The following is a 10,665-nucleotide window of genomic DNA, read 5'->3' on the forward strand; positions in this document are numbered from 1 at the left end:
ACACAGCTGCCTCACGCGAGAAGCCCTTTGAATGTTCTGGTACATTAAGTACTCAGATCATCCAGAGACAGATGTGACATAATAGTCTAGATCTAATTTTAGGGAGAGCTGTGTAACCTTTAATGAGTCACATGATGTTGTCTTCACTTGACCTTAATGAACAATCAAATAATTTGCTTCTCTTGAATAAGAAGGACAAAAGACATTTCTTCAACAACATTCTATTAATTTTGCACGAGATCATGTAAATCTCAATCAACAATAGCTGAGATAGAGCATTTTATTTTGGTTTTTTTTTCATTTTTAGATTCATATCCCTAGCTTTCATGTTATTTGCAGATCAATGGAAAAAAGAGCAGGTCAGGAGTCAACAACAGTTATGCCAATCATTGTTGCTCTAGAGACTAAATTCTTTCATCTCCCAAGTCTAGGAAGCTTGCAGGGGAAAAGAAAAAGAAAAGAAGAATATATCATAGCAGACATGTACACACATAGAAAAACGATTTCCATGGAGGGAAGGCAGAAATCTTTCCCATTAGCTAGTTTTACTATGAATTGCATTTGGCTATTTTAGCATGCTGGTTTCACCTGATAGAACTGAGTACTTCCAACATAGTAATGGTAAGGCCATATGATGTTTCTTGAGATTCAACTGCATGTTTTTATTTAGAGTCACTTAGAAAAACTAAATTTGTTTGTTGTTTGCAAGTATTCATTTAACAGTTTGCACAAATATTCAAGACTGATTCACAAACTTCACACTTGGCTTTTTGCTTCATTTCCTTCTGTGTTTAACTCTCCTGTAAATGTTCCTTCATGTTAGCAACAAAATATGGAAGTTGAAGTACTAGGATAAACACCGAGAGAATTGATAACTTTGATCTGCATCACATCCCTAGCATTCAACATGGGCAGAGATAGCAGGCAATGCACACTGCATACCCATGGGTCGTTCATTGATAGCCCACAGGCAGAGCACTGTGGCACGTTGCCTGGATCTAGGGAGAGGATCCTGGTGGAATAATCTGCTCAGGGAAACCCCTCTCACTGGCACAAGAGTTGGTTGATGGATCACTGTTTTTCAATGAACTCTTCGGTTTAGTTTAATGTTTAATTCCTGGTCATGCTGAGTTCCAGGTTGTTTTCTTTTTTTGATGTGTTCTTCAAACAGTGCTTACCAATTGCTAATTACCCTTATGCTAGAGCTAGTCAAGGAATTTGCTCTGTTTCTGTGTTTTAACATTGGCTGCAAATGTGCACGTCACGTTTTTTAGTTCCCAACAACATCTGAAGTAGCAGCATTTTCAAGGTGTGTCTCGTCTTTTAAAACAATCATGCTGCAGTGATGTACCTGTGATTTTGTTAATGTCTTTAATCAAAACCTTTTTGTAGAGCTCTGGACAATTTCCATATGTACATTTGTTTGCATTTGAGGTATGTGTTTTTGAAAGTGTTTAATTATTTCCACCCAGTTGCCAAATTACTTTGATTGGCATCATCCATAGTATCTGAATCACAACCTGAAGTTTGTCATGATACAGCCCCTGATAATAAAAACTATGGTTCTTCTTCCTAAAGAGAGGATAGGCACTTTAAACTGGGCAGGGGGAGACATACAGGGTAATGGGATGCCAATGAGACACAACAACAAAGAACACCACACCCACCCAACACGAATTTTCTGAGCCATGTTTCATGTCCAATTTCACAAAAACTTTGGAATTTTGAAATAGTTTTACAGTGGCAAAAGAAGAGTAGAAACTTAGTGGTAATGAATAAAACATTAACAGAAGTAAAACTGTTTTTTAAATTTTAAATGAAGATCTTCAAGAAGACAAAAAAGGTAGATATTTCTATTAGCTGAAGAATTTTCAGATAATATTTTCTAATATATCTGCTTTCTGCCTTTTTCTCCTTATACAAAACCATCACATAAATAAGGAAAAAACTTTATTACTATGCCATAGTGCCAAGTCTTCCAAGAAGCATCCAGCCATAGCTCAGTGTTCTTAAGCTGTCTCAAGTTGCCCAAAATGTGAATGAACAACCCAAGGCACACAAAGCATTAGTCAGATTTAGTTCTCAATATGCGATTTCTGATGTTTCTGCAGAACTACTATGTAAAAGAACTCATCTAGATCAATTCCACTGAATCATCAGTTATACTACAAGAAGGCTTTACAAAACACATTCTCCGAAAATTTTATTTGAAAAGGGCTGGGAGGTGCAGAGAAAGGTGAGGAAAGCATTAATCTCAGAAAACACAGACACAGCGCTTTCACATTTTTAAATAAAAGGGGTTTTACTTCTTGCCAATATCCACTTCTTAGTTTCGCATCCCTCATACACGAAAAAAAGGAAATAGTTATTTTGTCAATTACTGAAACAGAAATTTCAACAGAAAATTAATTAGTATCTCTTTCACAGAAAACTTCAGAATTCATGGCACTGTGGTAGGGTGGGGTTTTTTTGCTAATAGGATTGAAAGAAAATTCTGAAATCTCCACAAAATGCATCCTCCATTCTCTGCATAGTCTATTACATGACAATGTACAGAAGTCCTTGGCAAAATATAAAATTATTTCCCAAATGTCAATAATTGGAAGAATCCCAATGTGCTGTTTTCTAAGCTAGCACCTACTAGCTGTAAGCCAATAGTTCTGTTAGAACAAGAACAAATGGACTCTAATTTACACAGATTTGAGTTGTCATCATATTTGAGTTTTTAAATTGACAGAACAGGGCTGCAGAACAAGCTCAGCCCATATTAGACAGCAGAAAATGCGTATAATAAAGAATTCTCAAAGGAGGAGTGAATCCATGGGTGCCTATTTATAAAATACAAGCTCTAATTATACCTTTCGCAGACACGAGGCATTCATAATGTCACTGCTCTGGATTTTCTCACGTCTGAGAAAACTTGACTTGTGCTGCATCCCCCCACCATAGCGGAAAGACAGACATGCTACATGTGCATCGTTCCAGCAGGAAGACTCAAGAGTGCAGGAAAAATAAAAAGAGGGGGTGGGGCAATATCTTCTTCAGTGTCTACAGAGGTGACAAGAAGAGCAGTACTGATGCAGCACTTCATAGGCCAGCTTTGTTAACCCACAAGAAGCATGAAAATGCAGCAGTTACTTACACAACATATTCTTTCTGAAATCTAGACCCCTCTGCCTGACAGAAGCGCACCTGTGTCTTTAGGATCTTGGTTGGCTTAACCAACCCTTTGTGGAATAAGATTGCACACAGTACGAGGCTATCAATAAAACTTTAGTCATATGTGGGTGAATGAAAACATTTTCCTCACCATATGGCATGCTATGGAAATAATTGCCAAATGACAGAAGCTCACTAATATTGATGCCAAATACATAGATAATACTGTCAACGTGCAATCAGCCTACATTTTCCTATTTTAAGACATACAAATGAGCACAGTTTGAAAACATCTACAAGAAGCTTTAGACTGAAGAACTCTGCAAAGACAGAGGTCCCCAATATGCATAGAGAGTAGTGGGGGTTTTTAATTGTTTGGGGATCTTTGATTCATAAAGGTAAAGAGCAGAGTTTGCTGCACAAAGAGATAGCTTTAGATAAAATACAGAAAAAACAGTAAGTGATAAGACACAAGCATCCTGCCTTACTAGAAATACATCTTGTGGCTACTGTTCTGTAGTGAGGAAATATCCTCCTTGTTGGGTCTGGAAGTGGAGTAGAGGAAAGAAATCTGGAGTTTGTGGGGCAAGAATTCACAGCTTTCCATACTTGAGACAAGTCAAAGCACTTACTTTAATAGCATGGTACAGTGCTTAAAGACAAAATGGTTTTTTAGTGTTCAGGAGGTGTATAAATATTGTTTCTATTATCTTTGCTGCTAATGTAACACCATTTTATCAGCCTAAGGATTATATAAACAGTTTATTTCAAACTTAGAAAACAAACCGCACTTGTTCTTTCGGTATTTTTCAGATTGGAGATGTGTGGGGTAGTCGTAACGAAAGTATCACATTTTAAATCATATTTCCTAACTGAGATATTTGTATTTTATGATGGTTTGTATTGAGATCTCTCAGTATATAGTCAGAGTTTATAACTTAGACTAGAGTGGATGTGCTACATGTCAAATCTTAACAAGTGTGGACAATCTGTGAATCCATGCTCAGCAGCCCAGATCATTCTTTCGTGTTAGGATTTCATTTATTCATCAGGGAGCATTTTGTCTAAATAACCTCTGACATCTCACGCAAATGTTTTGAACTTGGGAGAAAAGTGCCATACGCTCATGAGCCTTGCAGGATGGAAGGACAAGGACAGCGTATGCAAAGCAGAAGGGATCAGAATAGTCAGGACATTCTCCTTGTCTTGCCTGATGATAAATACCCGTGTTGTTGACCAGATGGCAGGGTAAAAAGCCTCCACCAGTGTTACAACATAAACCCCTACCCCTTTTATTACAATGAGGGAACTCTACTCTCTATTTTACAACTAAACCAAACCAAAACCAAACCAAACCAAAACAAATTATTTTTTTCCTGTTCTAGAATATGACTTGCACTTTCCTTTGGGACATAGTCATGCCCAGCATAATATTATGGGATCTCTTGTTTTTAATTTTGAAAGCACACTAAAGGATGTGCACTAAAGTGTACACACTAGTTTTCTGGAAACATGAGGCTTATTACATTCAAGTTCCTCATCCAAAAGCATTATTCTTTAATTCTTTAGGCTAATAAAAAAAAGATCTTCCCATCTATACTCATATCCCACCAATGATTCCTGTTGGTGTCTTCTGGGACATCTCTAGCTGCCTAACAGTGCTTATTGGCCCTGCTAGCTTGGGGGTCACTTGGATACATCTTAATCTACCACTGAGATCACTGCAAGCCCATAACCCAAAGCAACCTCATCCAGCTTCAGGTTTGACCCTGATCTAAGCAGCAGGTTGGACCAGACACCCTGGAGAAGTTCCTCCGAGCTGTCATCATTTCATATTTCCAAACTTCAGACCAGTACTGACACAAGACATACCCCAAAGGTGCAGGACGTAGTCAGTGCATCATGCCGTTCTGACAGTGAACACCAGCAATTTCTTCTGATTAAGATTTTCTGAACCATCATGAATCCATTTAAGAGCAGTTTTATCTCCCTAGCTTTTATAACTGCTTTCTTTACAAAAATGTTTTATAGGAAAATATCAGGCTTCCCAAAATGAAGTGGATTTCCACAATGCTCTTTCCTTAGTCATGAGGCCTGTTATCCTGTAGTAAAAGGAGAAATAATATGATATAAAGCGAGTTTTTAAAGGGAAGGGATTTTTTTTTTCTTTTGGTATGCGGCACACTGGATGGAGGATATGAAGACCATTGATCACAGCATATCAAATAAACCAACCTGATAAATTAATTAATGTGCTGACTTCATACTATCCTACTCTGTTCTCTATTTGATTTACATGTATAATTTAGCTTACTCATTTAATCTTGTTAATAATATATCAGACTGGAAGTCTGTGTGGATTGCATGTTTTCTCCCCAGGTATTAAGATTAAAAACCCATGGAATCTCCAGATAGTGACTTTCTAAATCTCTGAGCAATGGTACAAAGAAATGCCTTATAGCACTTCCGTAATTGATGCTTGAATCACAGCACTGCTGGAGTCTATAGGAAACAATATTTGCATATCAGTCATTTCTTTTGACTAACAACAGGGGTTTTGGAATCTGTGAGGAGTGGCTGTGGTGGATATAAACCAGCCATCAGAAAGGTTGATCATTTCCCTGAAAAATCAATCTCCACTTCTCACAGGATTGTTAAGTGAAAATGCACCTGAGTTTGGATTCAATAACAAGAATAGAGTTGTGACATTATTAGAAAATGTGCATGAATAAAACAATCAAAATGAAGTCAACTTTGGCCATGCTTATAGTCAAGAACGGAAATGAAATTTCATGGTCATGTTATCAGCAACCAATTATCCTTCTGAATATTAAAGGATTTGCATGAGAAGAGGTATAACAGTAAAACAAAGAGAGCCACAAACTAACCACTACGAAACATGATTTATCTCACCAATCTCAAGCAAGTAGTATGGCTCATATTTTGAATATTCACACTCCATCCTCAGTGTGGCATTTTAAAAAGATACCTTATCTGTCAAAGAAATTGAAATAACCACGAGAAATGAACCACAAAACCTGCTAGGATATGGTAGATTTAAAAAATAAGCTTAATTCATCAAAAAAGTATACTTGCCAGCGCATATACTTCTTATTTCTTGTACATAACTTATCTGTGTATGCATGCTTACACACATAAATATATGCTTCATGCAGACAGAGTCAAAAGATGTAATCTTAACAAATTTAGTTCCAGTGTAACATGGAGACTACTACTGAAGGTGATATAGATCAATAATTCTGTTTGAAAGGCTAAATTTTGAAGAGAAGCTTTTCAACATAAAGATAATTTCACATATTCAAAAAGACCTGCAAAGATCACCTCTAGAATATCTGCCAATGAAACAAGCTCATTTGCACATTTTTAAATAGTAAATCTAAATTCAAAATCCAAGGAACTTTAAAAGATATTATTGTCCTGAAAGTAAACATCTCTGTTGACTGACACGGAATTTTTAAAATTACTATATTTTCAAAGTGAAATATTAATAAAATGCCTGACCATGGTACTGCGAAAAGTTTTACATAAGAATAAACCTGTTTTAGCCTTACTATATTTTTTTATCCTGTTATATCTCATATCACCTGATATAGTTGTATTTGTGTGCCTATCTACCATAAATAGCTTTGAAACTTTTGACATAAAGATAAAAGGTCTAAATTATAGATGTTTCCACTAACTTTAGGAAACCAAGCAACCAGAGACACTTTATTAATGCCCTACCTGAGAGAAAAAAATGCAACATCAGCTTATCCTTTATTAGACACCAAGAATCCAATCTTGAATAGCAAAGCTGTGGGAAATTGGGCTTGTTTAAAAAGAAATGAAATCTTAATAAACAAGACTCACATGCCTGAGAATCTAAGATGCTCCTAAGTAGGTCACTTCTACGGGAAATGTTAAATGTTTTCACGATTTGTCTGGGGTGGCTTTGTCTTTGCCATTATACCTGGTATGCTTTCATTAAAGAATCATTAAACTACCAGGAAACTTTCCCATGTAGCACCTGATAGGCAATGATCAACTTTTTACCTTTAAATTTTATCTTTTAATTGTAAAAGCGTATTTTTCAGATCTTGAATTATTCTTTGTCATAAATGTTCTTAAATCTTTCCAAGTTTTTGGTGTCTGTTTTAAAGTATAAAACCCCACAATATGTTGCAGCAATCTGTTTATAGCAGCAGTCTCAAGACTGCTGCATTGCCTCTTGGAGTTTCCTATTTCCCAACCATACATTGGAAGAATAGATGTCTCCAGGTATAAAACCAGCAGCACCTTTCTTTTTTCATAAATTTATGAGTCTAAATTAGGATATTCAAATTCAGCTCTGAGAATGAATAACTGGCTTTCATGACTAGTGTTTTTGGAAAGCATTGTGGTAGGTGTAAGAGACTGTTTTGGATTGTTTGTCTCAACATTGCTGCCGACCACAACATCCTGTCACTGCTCTGAAGGAGGTGAACTGTCCCCAATGAAAATCACGATATCCGCCCGAAGCAGTGCCTACCAAGTTGCCCCTGTGCAGGAGGCGGGTAGAGAGGATCACCATGACCACCTGGGCATGCATGCATGGAGGACAATGAGTTCCGTGGAAATGGGCGGACTTTTCAGAGAAATCGTGGGGACTGGGGCGATATATCGAGGGCCTCCTCCTCCGCTGTTGGTGTGTTGTCTGTGTGTATTTCCCCCCCTGGTCTTCTTGGAACTTGGAGCATCTTCACCTGCACCGAAACTGATCCAATGGGACATCGCTGGATTCATGGTGGTGGCAATTAGCTGTGCCTCTAGCATTTTCTTGCTTAGGGATTCTAACTTTTCCTTTCTTTTCTTCTCTGACCTATCGCTGTTATCAGTTGTTCTAGAAAATAAAGCTCACAAGATTGTATGGCATCTGACCTCATTTGTGTCTTAATCTCGCTCTTGGGATCGTTTAAGGACCCTCCCCAATATTTGATTGGGACAGTAGGGGGACAAACTTATGGCACAAGAAGTGAGCTAATATATAGGTGAGCTAAGTCCAGTCGAGGATAAATCACAGACAATGATGACAATGGTATACTGTAAGCAGTAATATAATTATTTGGTGTATAGGCAGAGATATTTACTCAAGCATAAGGTTCAGATGTTTGAGTCTGACGGATCAACAAAAATGAACCATTTTAAACAACAACAAAATAATTATTTAAAATAATCTAGGACACAATTTCAATGCTTAATTGATATCCTAGAACTCACTGTGGCTCGTCTGTGTATGCAAAAATGCAGAATGAGCAACTACAATGAATGCCAGCAGCAATTGACCCCCTCCAGTCAACAAACCACAGAAGATTTATGAAAAGTGGGTTTGCCCAGAGCAAAAACTTGAAATTGACGTTCAAATTCTCATCATTTGCTAGTAATTAGTCATAGCAGTTTAAAATAACACCTCTAGTACAAAAGTAATGATGTGTCATTCAGACACAATTCCCAGAGGTTACGATGTACCAGAAGTACAGGAATCCTAATGTATTGGTGTGAAGTCTGAAGATGTTTATTAGTGAAATTCAGACAGAAAGTACTACATCACTGAGAAACCCACAAACTATTGTGCCAGTAGAGAACAGAAATTAATGCACGTGGCAGAGGAGTTCAAGCAAGCCACATGAGATGATGGGCCCAGGTCTGGCTCCCGACAGTGCAGAAGGCTCACCAACAGCTTTCTGCAGAGTTCTTTATTCTGCCATCAGAGTACTTATTTCCACTTAAAATAGTAGATCCATGAAATCAGTGCAACAAAACCAAAACCAGGATCACAGCAAATCTGCAGATTTTAAGAGTGTGGCTATACTAAGGAAATATAGATGTGATGTTTAGGGACATGGTTTAGTGCTAGACTTAGCAGTGTTAGGGTTACAGCTGGACTGGATGATCTTAAAGGTCTTTTCCAACCTGAATGATTCTGTGATTATATGAAAGAGATGACTCAGATTGCAGACAAACCCATTATTCTTATGTGGAAGAAACATTCTGTATTAGTTCATAAACAAAACCTCTGGAGATAAAGTACTCGGGTGTAATACTCTGCACCCCCCTCTCCCCAAGTAGAGATGGACAAAGGAACATTAGTAATGAAAGGGGGTGAAAAACTGAGGGCAGTGTGAAGAACATTTAAATAGGAATGTTAGACACTATAATAAATATGTCATGCTACTGAACAATGCTACTGAAATGATTTCATGTGCAAACCCAGGAAACAACAAGTTTCAACAATGAGAAAACATAAAGAAATTACCTGCACATATTGATAAAACACAGAGGTTGCAAAAGCCCTGCCTCAAAACACAACAATGTAAAATAGGTGATATAAAATGCCATAAAATATTTCCGTTCCTCAAAGAAAAACAGTAATGCACAAATTGTTGTTTGTTATGAGGTCTCGTAAGTGTACCTGGCTTGGAAATGCTTATAGACAAGGATGGCTGGAGCTTTCTGCCACACTTGTATTTTAATTAAAATACTGTCTCCCCTTTTGCAATTCCAAAAATCCATGAATAACCTAATTCGTTCATTCATTCACTCACACTGTTGAAGTACACCAGTTGACCGCATATTTGTTGCTTTTTTACAGCTTTGTCATGAGTCAAGTTGTTCCCTCTTCATTTTCTTAAAAGGGGAAAAAAATCAAAACAGGTGATTGTCTTAAAGGTTAAATTTCAGTTTTCTATTGGAAAAACCTACCACGTACTATACCATCACGTTTCTACTCATGCAATAGGACTGTTTCTTTTCAGAGATGTATTGTTCAGTAACTTCAATCTGTGCTGCTACTGAGGAACAATACAACCTTTTCTCAGGGTATATTTCCAGTATAATTGTGAGCAGTGGAGCAACTCCCTAACAAGACCAGGAAGCACTGTGTGTAAGACAGAGCTCTTCACAGCATAATGCTGGTCTGTTACTGAAGTGATTGTGAAACCACTGCATCAAAGCCTGGGTTGGGCTGGAGCTTCCAGAGAACCCTGGCTTCAGCTGAGCCCAGAGAAGTTCAATAACATAGTGGTGCTTTACACCCTGAAGGTTTTCCTGTTAGTAGCATATGGATAGAAAATTGTACCCTGAAAGTACTACCAGTGCTCTTCTGCTGTGCAGTGATTATATATTACATATATTCTTCATTTATAAGAAAGTAAAATAAAACTCCTTTCCAAAATGCTAGTCATAGTGATTGCTGTCTCCTTTCATATGGCTCAAGAGGTGATGCACAGAATGCCAGATCTCACCAGGAACACGACCTTGCAGATGTATGAGCTTGTTTGTGCCCAGAGCTGCAGACCGCCAATAGCCTCTCCAACGAGGGATCATGAGAATCACCCTGTATCCCCCAAGAACGGGAGTCCCTCCTTGGAGCCATATGTTGAGATATGCACTGAACATTTCTTTCTTTGCTCAAAAGCAGGGTCACTTCGTACATCCCCCTCTACCTGTTACTCTTGAGGTTAAGCAGCT

Source organism: Phaenicophaeus curvirostris, chromosome 8, assembly GCF_032191515.1.
Source record: "Phaenicophaeus curvirostris isolate KB17595 chromosome 8, BPBGC_Pcur_1.0, whole genome shotgun sequence".
Classification (NCBI taxonomy): domain Eukaryota; kingdom Metazoa; phylum Chordata; class Aves; order Cuculiformes; family Cuculidae; genus Phaenicophaeus; species Phaenicophaeus curvirostris.